Below are 17,168 nucleotides of genomic sequence, written 5' to 3' on the forward strand. Positions count from 1 at the left end.
ATGGATCTATACGCCCCAAAGAAGTTCTCAAAACTCTTTTCCATTGAACGTGCCCATCGAGTCCCAACAGGCAGACCAACGCCTGGGGCCCCACCCCGCACAGTGATTGCCAAAATCCTAAATTACAGGGACCGCGACACAGTACTACAAATGGCAAGATCCAAAGACTCCATGACCTATAACGGCTCCAAAATTGCCTTCTTCCCAGACTTCACCAGGGACGTGCAAAGAGCACGCCAATCCTTTGACCAGCTTAAGAAAAGACTACAGATGCAAAACGTAAAATATGGCCTCCTGTTCCCGGCACAGCTGAAAATTTATCATAAAGGCATAACTGTGCACTTTAACGATCCAAAAGATGCGTGGAATTGGGCAGAGAATAACCTGGAGGGAGTCTGGGGCCCATTAAACAGAAGGGAACGTAAACGGATCAGACCATGCCCTGACAGACTCCCGAACGCACAACTACCGCAAGACCAAGATGAACGACCACCAAGAGAAGCCTACTGAGGCGAATAGGCATATGTAGACAGCAACATAACCTCCGACATCTGCAACGAACCTTAAAACTAAGATACCTGTTAACAACGCACCGTCAGATTTCCCCACAAAACAAAGAAATGGTGGCTCAAAAAGGCCTCCACTGACAAAAGTGATAAAACAGGCGTCAAAATAACAGCGAGAGAAACACGAACAAGTTATACGACTGTCCCACGTAGCATTCAGATCGCTGAGATAGCGAAAGACACCAAATGTATTGACTACAGAATTTGTTTAGTTCACTGTTTTAGGATTGATGCAATTGTTCAATCTGAGCAGACCCTGGTCAAGCTCGGACTAATATTCGGGCGACAAGTACTTCAAGTTGGGGCGGAGTATGGGGAGGGGGGTAGGGGAGTTTGTTCTCATGACAGAATTATTTTGTTTAGTTCACTGTTTTAGGATTGATGCACGCTTTGGGTTGGGGTCTGGCTCCCATCGGGCAGATAGAAGTCACCATCCAGGGACACTTACAGCACAACTCGGCAAACCCAATTCCCAACCACCATGACAGAATACACCAACGTAAGTAAGACCAAATCCATTAAGATAATGACTTGGACTGTGAATGGGCTGGGCAGCAGCATTAAGAGGCGCCTTGTACTACAATATCTGAATCGATATGCGCCCGATGTGGCCTTCTTAACCGAAACACACTTGGCGGGCACAAACTGTAATCTCTTTAAGCGAACCAATTACCGCATTGCGCTACACTCAGGTTTCTCCATGGGAGTCAGGGGAGTATTGATCTTGATACACAAGCGACTACCATTGAATCTCCTATCTGTCACACAGGACACGGGGGGTAGATTTGTTTACATAACCGGGACTCTTTGGGAGCGGTCTATATCCATGCTAGCCATATACGCACCACCAACCCTACTTACCGCACTACTTAATGATATAACGCCTATGATAGCGGCATATTCCTCAAATTTGGTAGTGGTGGGGGAAGACTTCAACGACGTCATGAATTTGGAACTTGACCGTACGCATATCCGTTCGAGAAATCGCTCCACGCACACCAAATTGGCCACAATTGCTGACGCAATGGGCCTAAAGGATGTGTGGAGACATTTACACCTCGACACAAGAGAATACTCTTTTCTCTCCGGAGCACATGCCTCACTATCCAGGCTCGATTATTTCTTTCTCCCGGCTTCCGAACTACATCTAGCAATTGATGCACACCTTCTACCCAGAGGTATATCAGACCACTCCCCGCTCATGTTAGAGCTTAATGCCCACAGACCGGTCCCCCCGCCTACATGGAGGCTAAATAACTACTACCTGGGCTTCCCCGATTTAGTGGAGCACGCCAAAAATACGACAGAATCATACTTTGAATTGAATACAACCTCCGTGGGTAGCCCTGTAACACTGTGGGAGGCATATAAACCAGTACTGAGGGGGGAACTCATCTCCCGGATCACAGCCCATAAGAGGAAGCAGATCGCAGCAATCCGGGCAGCCGAAGTGCGAGTGCAAGGGACAGAAGTAGCTCATCTATCCCAGGGCCTCCCAGAATCTCACCGCGAGTTACAACTAGCGCAGAAACAGCTACAGAACGTCGCCCTGGACAATGTCAAACAGACACACGCAGCGATGCGTGCCAGAGTGTACAAGCCCGGGGATAAGGCGGGCAGAATGCTGGCATGGGTGGAAAAGCGAGATGAGGGGCTCCGACATGTCAGAGCAATTAGATCACAGGAGGATACATTAATAACGGCGGACCGAGACATAGCGGAAGGGTTCGCAGCTTATTATAGGGAACTTTATAAAGCACCAACCTCCTCCATTGATGGCCATTTCCGAAAATTACCCTCCCCTCTTTGACACCCGATCAAAGAGCCCTGCTGGAAACTGACATGACAGAGGATGAACTGTCCGCAGCCATAGCGGACCTCCAACCCGGGAAAACCCCGGGACCCGACGGTTTCCCCGTTGAGGTGTGGAAAAAGAATAGGCACAAACTTAATTACACCACACTTACTGAAAATGTATGAAACCTCTCGCAGCATAGGGTCCCTCCCACAAGACCCGAGACAAGCCACCATAATGGTAATACCTAAAACGGACAAACCCCCAGATTGTTGCAGCTCGTATAGACCCATTTCCCTCATCAACACCGAAACCAAAATCCTAGCGAAAACATTAGCCAATAGACTCCAGCAAGTCATACCCTCCTTAATCCATCCAGATCAATGTGGCTTCATGCCGCAAAGATCCACGCGGATGAACATACATCGATTATTCACAGCAATAGAAAATGCGACTACTATCTGGGGCCCATTAGCCCTGTTGGCGGTGGACTTTGAGAAGGCCTTTGATTCGGTCAGGTGGGAGGCGGTCTGGGAAATAATGCATAGAATGGGATTTTGGCCCCAATTTATGAGTTGGGTTAAATTACTGTATAAATCTCCACTAGCCGTCACGAAAGTAAATGGTCACGTATCAAACCCCTTTGAAATCGGTAAAGGAACCAGACAAGGATGCCCACTGTCAGCTATGATATTTGCAATAGCAATCGAACCACTCGCAATACTGCTAAGAACCAACAAAACATGGAAGGGATTCCGATGGTCAGAAGCTTGGGAGGACAAAGTGTCCCTATATGCAGATGACTTGTTGGTATAACTGAATGATCCGGTCAGATCCTGCCCCATAGTGACCGACTTACTCCAGAAATACGGCTCAGCGGCCTAAGGGTAAACTGGAATAAATCTACTCTGTTCCCGCTTAGACAAGAGGAAGAATCGATCCCGCCCCAATGTCCCTACCAGGTGGAAAGGGAACAATTCAAATATCTAGGCATATTAATAACAAACAATTTGAACGATTATGTTCCCAGAAATCTGTACCCAGTTATGACAAGATTTGCGGTGGACACTCGACACTGGTCATCCTTCCTCTGACAGTACTAGGTAGAGCTGCGCTCTTCAAAATGATGTCCCTGCCCTGACTCCTATATATATTACAGAACGTCCCACTATATATCCCCCCAAACATATTCAGGAAAATAGATCAAACACTTCGAAAATTGCTATGGAACGACGGTCACCCGCGCATAGCACTCGCCACTCTCCAAAGATCTGTTTGGGAGGGCGGAATAGGGCTACCCCAAATGCAGACATACTATTGGGCCAGCCAATTGATGAAGGTGAATGACCAATTACACGGGGACACAGCTGCGCCACATAATAGATCTTTAGAAGTCGACACTGCGGAGAAACCGATTATGCAATACCTCTACAAGAAAAAAGTGTCATGATCTCTGCTTCCAAAAGATCAGGACTTGCCTGACTCCCTTGGAAGCAGACCCATAACCCCGGTTCCGAGTGCCAGCCAGTCCCAATTGGGACCTTTTGGACCCTGTCCTGGCGCCAGTGGCACCAGGCTCATAAAGATGCCCAGTCCCAGCGCTGGAAGCGCCGGGCTCATAATGCTTGGGTGGACTTACCTGCAGCAGACCATGCTGCTTACTTACCTGCCAGTTGAACCCCTGATCCTCTTCTGTTTGGGACTACTTTTCCTGTTGGGTGGGGCAGGAGCCACTCCCTAGGTTCAGAACACTGGAACTCTTCTGGAAAGCAGGAACTCTTTTCTTACCTAGGCGTGGCTGTGGAAGGAGACACCTAAGCACTACAGGAGGCTATTTAAACCACACCCGATGGATGAATCTTGCTTTGCGTTATTCTGCATTCTCTGCAGCAGAACGCTCATCGTATCTTCTGCTTCTGATCCTGGGCCTAAGGGAACAAAGGCTTACCATCCTGGAACCCAGTCTTCAGCAGCACCTGTAAAGACAAAGAAAGAACAGGTTAGCACTACGGTCTTCAGTGGCAGCGCATCTCTTACCTGGTCCATCGGCTGTCACCAACGCCTCGCGCTGCATTCCGGCATCTGAAAGACAAAAGCTTACCTACTCTTCGCATGCTCCGGAGGTCTTCGCACTGCATTCCGGCATCTGAAAGACAAAAGCTTACCAGCTCTTCGCACGCTCCGGAGGCCTTCGGCGCTGCATCCTGCATCTGAAAGACAAAAGAAGGTGCGTTTAAAGACATTGGGCAACTTTATTACTCACGTGCCATTACTCCTTCCCACGCCGAATCCAGTGGGTATTCCAGCACCCTTCAGCTTCTCTAAAGCTCTGAATTTGTACCTGCAAGATAAAAGGGACAGTTAGTGCGCATTGTGAAGCAGGCTTACTTACGTGCTTCCAGGCGCTTCTATTCCTCACGCGGGTTCGATCCTCAACTCATCAGCCCGCCATCCGCCATCGCCGGAACCCTGCAAAACAAGAGATATCATTACAAAAGACTTTTAAGACATTTGAAGTGCCCAGAACTTACCGTTCGTGCAGTTAACGACGGACAGCAGTCCTCTGAGGTCAAGAGGCCTGCACCCTTATCCAGTGAAGAAACTGGTTACGGCACCCTGCCCCGAGGCAGATGGAGAGCTCGGCGTTCACTTACCTAAGGTGAGGGCGTTAACCTTTGGGGTTCTACAGGAGAAGAGAAAGGGAAGAGGAGAGAGGCACCCAATAACCCCAGTTCATTAATCCCATATTTTCTATCTGCAGACTTCTTACTCTTCGAGTCAGACATACAGTGCACAGAGGTCCAGACCAAAGAGCCAACCGTGTGTTACACATCACCTTTGAAGATACAGCATTCACCCAGTCAAGACCGGCGCCTCTGCGGGAATCAGGTGAGCGTTACAAAAAGCCTGTACAACCAATCCCAACATGCAAGCACAGATAACACAAATCTGGACAGATGCACATAAATTAGTGGGATGGGGTGACAAACTATTGCAGGCACAACCTATGTGGAATAATAGAAACCTTCCCGGTGTATACACGCTCCCCAAATGGCTGAATTGGTCTCGGCATGGATCGCTCACATTGGGCGATGTAGTGAAAGAAGACAGTCCCATTCACGGAGCTGGCACTCTGCTTTGGACTGCCCCAAACTGAACTTTATCACTATACTCAACTACAACACGCATTGCAAAACATCCTCCCCGAAGTGATCTCTCTGCCAGAATTCACCCCCATAGAAAGAAACTTATTCCCGGAACGAATCACCCATAAGGTGACGTCGGTTTTGTACAGTGCCATAAACTCCTTTGGCACACCTGATCAGCTGTCTTTGCGGATCAAATGGGAGTCGGACGTGGGTGCTATACTACCGGAGGAATGGGTTAAGGCATTAATGTTCCCCAGGGAGATAGCCATATCATCAAGGCTTAGGCTGATTCAGTTGAAGATACTACACAGAGTATACTATCCTAGGGTGGCCCTATACAAATGGGGAAGGATAAATTACCCAAATTGCCTACGATGCAAAACAGAAGAAGGCACTTTCTTCCACATCCTGTGGGATTGCACATTCATCCAACTACTCTGGGAGGCATGTTGTGTGGAATGCTCCAGATTCATGGGTAAAACAATTCCTAGAGACCCCAAGTTATTACTACTGGGAATGGATGATGAAATTGATTTATCTAGATATGAAAAACTGCTTTTGTTCACCACTACCGCACTTCTGAAAAGGAACATTGCCCAAAAATGGGGATCGGATCAAACACCGAGCTATGAACAATGGAGGACAGATGTGGACATTTGTGTCGCGATGGAACACAGGGTATACTCAGCCAGAGGATGCCCGGCTAAAGCGCTAAAAGTATGGCAGAGATGGGAAGACGCCCAATGAGGGCTAACGCAGGATAAATGGTCATTGCGATATGTCAAGGCGCCCCCCCCCCCCCCCCCCGATACCCATGGTGCCCGCAAAATAGAGAAACTAAATGTTGTTCCCTGGTTGAGATAAGTTGACCCAATTTGCAATAGATGTGTAAATCGATCAAAGACAGCCATTGACCCTTACCAGCAGTGTGCATGTATTGTCTGTTTAACTGTTTATTTGTTTTAAATACCAATAAAATTTGTTATAAAAAAAAAAAGGTTTTTAGTTTTGTGGGGGGTGGGGGGGTGCATCTGTCAACCCCTCCAGGACACTATCCAGTGACGGCTGGGCCGTGTCATTAAAGTCACCCTCCCACCCCCAGGTTTTGCCATCAGTGCTTGAACCAGCGTTAAAGTAATCGCCTGTAGGGTGGGGGCACAGGGGTGCAAACACGTTAATAAATACCCCTCTGCACCCACAGGGAGCCATTCACCCGAACTATCCACCCCCCGGTCCCTTTCCACCTCAAGTATCTTGAACGGTAAGGACTAACCAATATTGCCACTCCCCTGAACCTCCTAGTGAAACCTGCATGCTCCACCATCGAATATCTGGCCCTCCCCAGGAATCTGCATTCCGTCCCCAGCATATGGGTCTCCTGGAGAAATACTATGTCCGTTTGGTGGGACACCAGGAATTCGCCACTAGGCTTAGTTTAATTTTGTACAGGAGCCTGTTAACGTTCCATGACATGCAGGTTAAGGTCCAACCCCCCCCCTTATTATCCCTTCCAGCTGTCCCCTGTTTGCGACATAGGCTCTAATGCTTGGGTGAGGCCGGCACACACTTCCCATTAGCAACCCTGGTATCCATTCCCTCTGGTATGATTGCACTACCAACTTAATTAGAACTGAACTTCCCCAACATGGCGCCCCCCCAACTGGAAGCATCTGTTGTCCCATAGCTGTTTTCTTAACCGTGACCACCCCCTCTGGTCTGGGGGTGTCTCTAGCTCCGCTCCAACGGTATTAGTCATATAACATAGCCAACTTCAGGCATCCTCTGTACTCTTCTTGTTGTACATCGACTGTCCATGTTGTGCTCTTTCCTCTGCACCTCCGCTGCTACCTTCAGTTCTGTGTGCTGGCCTGGGCCCCTCTTGGCTTAGCCTATTCCATCGCCGTCTGCCCATTGCCATGCTTCTTTACAACTTTGGAAGAAGTGAACTCCGTTTGACCGCACCACTCGGATAGTGGCCGGAAAAGGCATAGCGTACTTGATGTCGGCATCCCGCAGGCGCCTCTGAACCTCCTCAAATGAGTGCCTGGCCTACTGCACTGCTTTGTAAAGTCCAAGTACACTTAACTTCGAGCCATTCATCAGGACTAGCCCCTTCTTCCGCGACATGCAGAATCACATCTCTATCGCGATAGTTTAAGAGTTTTGCGATTACTGGTTTAGGAAGAGCCCCTTACCCCTCACCCCCCGACTCAGGCTTATGTGGGCTCTTTACACAGAAAACAACTGCGACAGTCCCGTAGGGCCCATCCAGTCTGGCAGCCACCCTTCCAAATACAGCTCCCTGGAGGAGCCCTCCATCTTCTCCTGGAGCCAGCTCCATGGAGGGGCCCTCCATCTTCTCCTGGAGCCCCGGTATACCAATGCTGTGGCGTGCCCTACCTTCCGCATCCTCCACCCTCTCTTCCAGTGCTTTCGTCCTGCTCTTTAACTTCTGTGTGTCCTTCTGCATCGGTTGTATCGTGTCCTCCACCTCTGACGATCGATTCTCAGCTTCCCCTACTCTCATGGAGATTTTATGGAGGTCTTGCCTCAGGAAGCTCACCTCTGCCCCCACAGCGTCCACTTTGCTCTCCAGCGAGGTCTTGTATTCCTTGATGGCAAGGTGCAGTTTATTCAATGAGGGGGATTTCTGGGGAACCTCTGTGCCGCCAACCCTCCCACTTTCTCCTCTGCTCATTTGGTCCTTTGGAGGACCGTAAACAAGTCAATTTTCGCTTGGGTGAGTAGCTTCTTGTCTTTGACTTTCACCATCTCTCCAAGTTTTGCCTCTTAAATTGCTCTCCACCCTGTTGCACTGTGGGGCTGGCTTTCTTGCAACCCGTTTCACTCTTGCCAGGGTCCACAACCAGACGCCTGCCCGTGTCTTCTCGCGACCCCCTCGTCTTGCTGGGAGAGGGGAGGTTTGGGTGGGGGTTCCTCACTCCCCCTGCTGTGTAGTCTGGGTCAGAGCCCCTCCCTGCCTCTGTGTCAGCAATCTTCCTTGCCTCCTTACTCCCTCTAGGGCTGTTACGGTCTGCCCAACAACCAGATGTCCAACTGGTACAGGCAACTTGCGAGTCCCTTGCGAATACCCCAGCCGCAAACTGGTTCAGCTTTCCATTCACTGCAATGCTTTTGTAATTCTCTGGGTTTTTCTTTTTAAGCATGTAACTCTGTTTACTCACTACAGCGCTCTGTGCTGCTCACAGACCTTGGAGGTGTGAAGGCCCGTCATCTTCCCCTCACCCCCTGCTTCTCTGTTGCTCGCTGGCTTGGTCCCCTGGCTTGTGAATTCGAATCTTCTTGGGCAGCAGCCCAGTATGGATGTAAGGCAGGATGACCACACTGGGCACTGGTAGCTGCACTTCACTGCTTATGGTGCACCTCACGAGGCACACCGCAGATGCCTCGGGCTGCATTGCCAGCAGGCATGAGGGTTTTGTCTCTCGAGCACTATTATGGCAGCCCAATGGACGAGGGCCCCGATTTCCACCGGCACAGCTTGGCTCTCCCTCCGCTAAAGTACCCAGTCCCCTAGTCCACAGGAGGCCACACTCCTGTCCTGGAGAGACTCGTACGGCAGGGGAGAAGCAGTATTGCCATCTCCTGTAGTGCTGCTTACTTTGGCCCCAAGGGACACTGCCAGAGCACTTCTCTGCACCCCGCTCCCCTCCTTCAGCTGGTGGCTAAGGGGGGGGGGGGGTGGGTTCATCACCGGGCCAAGGCGCTGCTGTGTTCATGGAGGGAGAGCGAGCCGTACTTTTCCTCTCCCACCTCTCGTCCCTTCTCTTACTCCGGGTTGCAGTCCGTGCAGTGCGTCATCCACTCCTGCTGTCCCTCATTCACAGCCCGGTTCCCGTTCTGGTGCTGAAGAAGGCCCTGTCCAGCCTCCGGGGCTCCGTTGCTCCTGCCCCGCTGCACTGCCCTCATTTCTCCACGCTCTCCTCAGAACTGGGGCAAGTCTTCCCATTTGCAGGCCTGGCACCAAGCTGCCACCAATACGGGATGTGCCCCTACTGTTGTGCTTTTTACCCCCACTTTTGCCAGCTACTTAGACATAGTATTAGGGCATCTATGCTGCTGCAGCAGCGGAGTTAGACCAAGACAGGTCTAGTCCGCCATGCCGCGCAACAGCACCCCCCGGTCTGTCGACATTTGATCAGCTGGCGATATGTAAAGACAGCAAGATCAGTCGTGAGATGGAATGGGAAGCACTTTTTCATGTCACTTAGGGAGAAAGGTGGGGTGCAGTTGGACTGGCTTGCACGCATCTATCCACAGGTTCATAGCCCGGGATGTGGCCAGTCTTTGTAATGTGATATATGATGTGGCATTTATAATGCGCCCGTACACAAGTGTTTCTAGGTGCGACAAGACAAGGCAGGGGAAACAAAAGGAGGACAAAATAACAAACGTACTAGGCCTTGTGTCCTGCAGATCGCGCAAGTGCGGGGAAGAGGGAAGGACAGAAGTGTCAGGGGGTGGGGAAGGGGGGGGAGTGCAATTTACTCACAAGTGCAGCCAGCGGGTGGCTCAAAAGTGCAGAGAGAAGGTACTGTAGGGTTGCAGATACAGACCCTTAAGTGCTGGGGAGTCCGAAGGCAGTGCAAGGGCAACTGGACATACAGGAGCCTGGGCCTGAGTTCAGAGGGTGGCCTGGTGACAAGTATTCAGATAAGCAGGAGAGAGGGAGAGAGGAAGAGAGCGCAGAGTCGAAAAGGAAGGTCTTGAGTTGCTTCCAGAGATGGTTCTGTGTAACGCTCACCTGATTCCCACGGAGGTGCTGATCTTGGCAGGAAGGTGTCTGTGACTCGAAAGGTGATGTGCAGAACCCGATGGGCTTCTGGGGTCGAACCTCTTCGCACTGTGTGTCGAACTCGTAGGGTGAGGTTTCTGCAGGTGAAAGAATATGGGGGTTAATGGTCTGGGTTGTTCAATGTCCCTCTTCCTCTATCTTCCTCTCCGTAGAGCCCCCAGGTCAACGTGCTCACCTTAGATAGGTGAATGCTGGGCTCTCCATCTGCGTCTGGTGCAGGGCGCTGTTGCCAGTTCCTTCACTGGTGAAACATAGGCCTCTTGGACTCAGAAGACCGTTACCGTCGTTAACTGCACGAGCGGTGAGTTTCCAGACACCTTTTTAGTCTTTTTAGTCTTTATAGTCTTTATAGTCTTTAGGTGCAAGGCACGTTAACATTGAACAGGACTTCGTATAATGCTTTTCTCCCTTTTGTCTTGCAGGACTCTTGAGGAAGATGGAGTGAAGCGCCTGGAAATGCGTGAGTAAATGCAAGCGCTCTAACTGTCTTTTCCTTGCAGCGTAGTTCGTGCTGAAGAGCAGGCTTTCTATTGCGAAGAGCGCGATGGGCGTAAGAAAATACCTGTTTAATGTCTCTTCTTTTGTCTTTCAGAAGTTGGTTTGCAGCGCCGGAGTCCGCGGAATGTCCGTAAGTAGATACAATGCTTTTATCTCCGCAGGCGGCGATGCAGTGTGAAGAAATCCAGAATTCACGGAGTGCCGGTAAGTAGTGACAATGCTTTTGTCTTTGCAGTCGAGGTGCAGCGTGCCGAAAATGACCGCAGCCGATGGATCAGGTGAGTAGCACTGCGAGATAAGGCTGCCTTGCTAACCTGCTGTTTCTTGTCTCTGCAGGTGCTGCTGTCGACTGGATGCAGGAATGGTGAGTATGCTTCTTGCAGATTCAGGATGCAGGAATGGTGAGTATGACACTTGCAGATTCGGGATCGTAAGAAGAAAGGCTGGAACAGAATAACGCGAAGCACGTTTCGTCTATCGGGTGTGGTTTAAGTAGCCTTGGAGTGATGAGGCGTCTTCCTCCACGGCCCCGCCTAGGTAAGAAAAGAGTTCCAGTTCCAGAAGCTTTCCAGTGCTGAATCCAGGGAGTGGAGCTTGCCCCACCCAGGTAAGAAAGTAGTCCCTGTTCACAGAGGACTTCTAAGAGGCTGGTAAGTAAGCAGCATGGTCTGCTGCAGGTAAGTCCACCCAAGCATCTGCACACATATGAGCCCGGCGCTTCCAGTGCCGGGACCGATGATTCTGATGAGCCTGGTGCCACCGGCGCCAGGACATGGTCCAAAAGGTCCCCGTGGGGACCGGCTGGTGCCTAGGATTAGGGTTAGGGGCCTGCTTCCAAGGACGTTGGGCTGGTCCTGGCTCCTTGGAAGCAGTGATCATGACAGTACCCCCCCCTCAAGGCCCCTCCTAAGCATGTCTTCTCCGGGGGTTTTGGCTTGTCGGGGTGATTCAGATGGAATCTCTTGACCAGACGAGGTGCGTGGACATATTCAGAGGGTTCCCAAGACCTTTCCTGGGGGCCGTATCCTTTCCAATCAACCAGATAATATAACTTAGATTTGGAGATCTTGGAGTCTAGAATGTTCTTAACTTCGAATTCGAATTCTCCATCTACCAAAACAGGTTCTGGGAGTTCAGCCAATCGGGTTTCTGGTTGTACTGGTTTTAATAAGGAGACATGGAATACTGGATGTATTTTCATATGCGCAGGTAATTCCAATTTGACCGCAACCGGATTAACTATGGTAGAGATGGGGTAAGGTCCAAGATATCTCGGGTTGAAGGTGCGGGGTCCTTTTAGAGGCAGGTGCTTAGTGGATAACCAGACCTGATCTCCTACTGCGTAGTGAGGGGCCTCTTTACGGTGTCGATCTGCTCCCTTTTTGACTTGAGCTTTAGCTCTTTGCAGATGGGCAGTGGCTTCTTTAAAAGCACGGGTAATCTCAGAGTGCAAATGATCCACAGCAGGTGTTTCGAATTCTTGGGGAGGATCCAGATTAGAGGTTGAAGGATGATGTCCCGATAATAGGAAGAAGGGAGTCTTCCCGGTTCCAGAATGAGTCGAATTGTTGTAAGCGTATTCAGCGATCCAAAGAATATCCTTCCAAGGGTTTTCAGTTTGTTGGAGCATGCAACGCAGATATTGTTCTAGAGTCTGATTTGTCCTCTCGGTTTGTCCGTCAGTTTGGGGATGGTGACTGGTTGAAAGTCTTACATCAATTTGGGCTAGACGACAGCAACTTCGCCAAAAGTGGGAGATGAATTGACTTCCCCTATCGGAGATTAAAACCGAGGGAAAACCGTGTAACCGAACGATGTTTTCTAAGAATTCTCGAGCCAATACCGAAGCCGAAGGCAGGCCCTTCAGGGGAGTGAAGTGAGCCATCTTGGAGAATAGATCCACGATTACTAAAATGGTATTATACCCTGAGCATGGAGGTAAGTCCGTGATGAAATCCATGGACAGGGTATGCCATGGACAGGGAGGAATATCCAGAGGGTGTAACAGGCCCGGCTGGTTTCTCCTTCTGACTTTTATTCTGGGCACACACACCGCAGGAGATTACAAAGTCTCTAATATCCTTCTTCCATGATGGCCACCAGAAATGTCTCTTGATCTTTTCCATGGTTTTGGTAATGCCAGGATGACCCTCCATTAGAGAGTCGTGATAACAGGAAATTACTTGTTTTTGTATTTTCTCACAGGGCAAGTACAATCGCCCTTGGAAATATGGAAGGTCTTGATCCACTAAGAATTCTTTTCCCTTTAATTGCCAGTCCTGCAAATCGGCCAGAGTTAGGAGTGACTTGACTGTAGTCTTGATGTATTCAAAGGATTGAGCGTTGATCAACCCCAAAAGCCTTTGTTCTGCGATTATGGGTATTGGTTCTGGATTGGTCAAATGTTCATCAACTCCCATCCGAGAGAGGGCATCTGCTTTTCCGTTTTTACTGCCGGGTCGATAAGTAATTATAAAGTCAAACTCAGCCAGAAACAGAGCCCAACGAAGCTGTCTGGAAGACTGAGCTTTGGCCGTCTTCAGATATTGTAGATTGCGGTGATCAGTCATTACGGTGACTGTGTGTCTGGCTCCCAAAAGATAATGCCGCCAGGCTTTAAAGGCCGATCTGATAGCTAAAAGTTCCTTGTCTGTAATTGAATAGTTGATCTCGGAAGCCGAGAATTTGCGGGACCAAAAGGCTACTGGATGTAATTGGTGTGTGACCGGATCTCTTTGTGATAACACTGCCCCCATAGCAAGACTAGAAGCATCCGTTTCCACGATGTAGGGGAGTTCTGGGCGAGGATGTTTTAGAACAGGAGCAGAAATGAATTTAGCTTTTAAGTCCTGAAAAGCTTGTTCTGCTTCTGTAGACCATTCAAAACGTTTGTTCTTCTTTAACAGAGCGGTGATGGGCTGGACTATCCGAGAGAATTCAGGAATTAATCTGCGGTAAAAGTTAGCGAAGCCTAACATGCTTTGAACTCCTTTTACCGAGGTTGGTGATGGCCCCTTGATTGCATCGACCTTCTTTGAATCCATATGAACCCCATTAGGTGACAATACGAATCCCAAGAACTCAACTTCAGTTACGTTGAAAACGCATTTTTCAAGCTTGGCAAAAAGGTTATGTTGACGCAGTCTCTCGAGAACCTTTTTAACGTGTTTCTGATGTTCCTCTTCAGATGATGAATAGACAAGGATGTCATCAATGTAGACAACAACACACACATCTATGAGTTCTCTAAGGACATCGTTCATAAAATACTGGAAAGCGGCAGGAGCGTTACAAAGTCCAAAGGGCATCACTTGATATTCGAATAGCCCATACTTGGTGCGAAAGGCCGTCTTCCACTCATCGCCTTCCTTTATTCGTACCAAGTGGTAGGCTCCTCTGAGATCCAACTTTGTATATATGCATGCTTCTTTGACTTGGTCCAGGAGTTCAGGGATCAAAGGTAACGGGTATCTGTTTTTAACGGTGATTTGATTCAGGGCGCGGTAATCTATACAAGTTCTAAGGTCTCGTTCCTTTTTCGGAACGAAGAACAAAGCCGAGGAAGCTGGAGATTTAGAAGGACGGATAAACCCGTTAGCTAGGTATTGGTCCAGATATTGCCTGAGGTGAAGATTCTCTGGCTCGGTGAGGGCATAAATCCTACTGCAAGGAGGAGTTGTTCCGGGGATCAGGTCTATTTGACAGTCGTAAGACCTATGAGGAGGCAGGGTGTTAGCTTGATCCTTCCGAAAGACATCTTGGAATTCTTGGTAGTCGGGAGGCAATGTGGGAACCTCTGAAGAGATCGCCGCCACTGAAACTTCAGGCCGAGGATAACAAGTTGTAAAACATTCTGGAAACTGAACCGTCTTTGCTCGCCAGTTGATCTGAGGATTGTGCTTCTCTAACCAAGGGATTCCCAGAATGATCTGGAACTGAGGGGCCTTGATCACATCGAACACGATTTTCTCCCGGTGTCCATCTTGGCTCACTAGCGTCACTTCTTGGGTGGCGTGCGTTACTGGTCCGGAGGCTATCTCCGTGCCATCCACTGTAGTAATGACGTCTTTTACTGCCTTAGGGACAAGGGGTAGATTCATCCTTGATGCCATTTCACGGTCCACATAATTGCCGATTGCTCCGCTGTCGATGTAAGCTTCAATTGCATGCAAACGATCCGGACGTGCAGGATTAATGAGGACCATGGGCACCACGAAATGCGAGGTCACGGGACAGATCTTAACGCTCGGCAAGAGGACCTCTACACTTGCCGGGCTAGGTCGTTTCCCTGCTCGGAACTTGAGGTACTGGAATCTGCGGCTCCTACAGCCTTCTTAGCTGGTTTCACTGGACAGTCTCGAAGAAAGGGCCCCGAGTTCCCGCAATAGAGGCATAATTGCAGCTGTCTTCTTCTTTCCCGCTCCTTTTGGGTTAAAAGACCTTTCATCCCCCCTATTTGCATGGGATCCACACTGTCAGCTCTCTTAGTAGAAGTCTGTGGTTTAGAAAACACTCGGGTATCAAATTTAGAACGATCAGCCTTCCTGTTCTGTAATCTGTGGTCCAATTGGACGACCAAGTCAATATAGTCCGAACATTCTTGTGGAGGGTTCACAACTTGAGCTAACACATCCTTGAGCTCTCCACGCAGGCCTCTGTAGAAAAGCGTTATTCTCTTATCCTCGGGCCATTGAGTTTCCACTATGAGTCTGTTGAATGAGGCTATATAGGTCAAGAGGTCTTGATTACCCTGTAATGAAAGAAGGTGTCTGTGACTCGAAAGGTGATGTGCAGAACCCGATGGGCTTCTGGGGTCGAACCTCTTCGCACTGTGTGTCGAACTCGTAGGGTGAGGTTTCTGCAGGTGAAAGAATATGGGGGTTAATGGTCTGGGTTGTTTAATGTCCCTCTTCCTCCATCTCCCTCTCCGTAGAGCCCCCAGGTCAACGTGTAATGAAAGAAGTTCATTGTCCAAGGCCTGCCCTTGTGCATGTCTTGCAAACAGTTTCTCCATGCTGGACTGATCATCCTGGGTGACTAAAGGGATCGACCAATCTGCGGCGCTGCCACTGAGATAAGAAAGCACGAAAGCCACTTTGGTCTGGTCTGTTGGGAATGCAGCTGGTCGACATAAGAAATGTAAGCGGCACTGGTTGAGGGACACTGCAAATTTCTTTGGGTCACCAGAAAAACGTTCGGGCGGAGCCAAGGGCACATTACCAGGTAGATTGATTTGCACTGGATTTACAGATGATGCAGAAGGATAGCTTCCTCCTGGAGCGGGCAGGGGTGTCTGTCCTGCCTGCGTTTGTAGCAATTGCCTAGCGAGGTCCTCTGTTCGCTCCTTGGAAATGATCAGTTCTCTTCTTAGAGAGCTTGTTTCCTGACGAGCTGCATGTACTTCTGCTCTTAATTCCCCGAGCAACTGGGCTAAGTGATCAGTGTCTGAGGTTTCCATTGCGCCTGGGTAGGAGTTTTGCGGTGGGCTTCGCGTTCTGTAACGCTCACCTGATTCCCACGGAGGCGCTGATCTTGGCAGGAAGGTGTCTGACTCGAAAGGTGATGTGCAGAACCCGATGGGCTTCTGGGGTCGAACCTCTTCGCACTGTGTGTCGAACTCGTAGGGTGAGGTTTCTGCAGGTGAAAGAATATGGGGGTTAATGGTCTGGGTTGTTCAATGTCCCTCTTCCTCCATCTCCCTCTCCGTAGAGCCCCCAGGTCAACGTGCTCACCTTAGATAGGTGAATGCTGGGCTCTCCATCTGCGTCTGGTGCAGGGCACTGTTGCCAGTTCCTTCACTGGTGAAACATAGGCCTCTTGGACTCAGAAGACCGTTACCGTCGTTAACTGCACGAGCGGTGAGTTTCCAGACACCTTTTTAGTCTTTATAGTCTTTAGGTGCAAGGCACGTCAACATTGAACAGGACTTCGTATAATGCTTTTCTCCCTTTTGTCTTGCAGGACTCTTGAGGAAGATGGAGTGAAGCGCCTGGAAATGCGTGAGTAAATGCAAGCGCTCTGTCTTTTCCTTGCAGCGTAGTTCGTGCTGAAGAGCAGGTGTTCTATTGCGAAAAGCACGATGGGCGTAAGTAAATACCTGTTTAATGTCTCTTCTTTTGTCTTTCAGAAGTTGGTTTGCAGCGCCGGAGTCCGCGGAATGTCCGTAAGTAGATACAATGCTTTTATCTCCGCAGGCGGCGATGCAGTGTGAAGAAATCCAGAATTCACGGAGTGCCGGTAAGTAGTGACAATGCTTTTGTCTTCGCAGGCGGAGGTGCAGCGTGCCGAAAATGACCGCAGCCGATGGATCAGGTGAGTAGCACTACGAGATAAGGCTGCCTTGC

General features: G+C 49.6%; 1 protein-coding gene across 9 annotated transcripts in view; it reads right to left on the reverse strand.

Moving 5' to 3' along the window:
- The window catches only part of FARP1 (FERM, ARH/RhoGEF and pleckstrin domain protein 1), a 1,178,254-nt gene that overhangs the window by 455,726 nt on the left and 705,360 nt on the right, over positions 1 to 17,168 (reverse strand). The gene's annotated exons all lie outside the window — the stretch shown is intronic.

Source organism: Ambystoma mexicanum, chromosome 7q (genome assembly GCF_040938575.1).
Source record: "Ambystoma mexicanum isolate Mex_15411 chromosome 7q, UKY_AmexF1_1, whole genome shotgun sequence".
Classification (NCBI taxonomy): Eukaryota; Metazoa; Chordata; class Amphibia; order Caudata; family Ambystomatidae; genus Ambystoma; species Ambystoma mexicanum.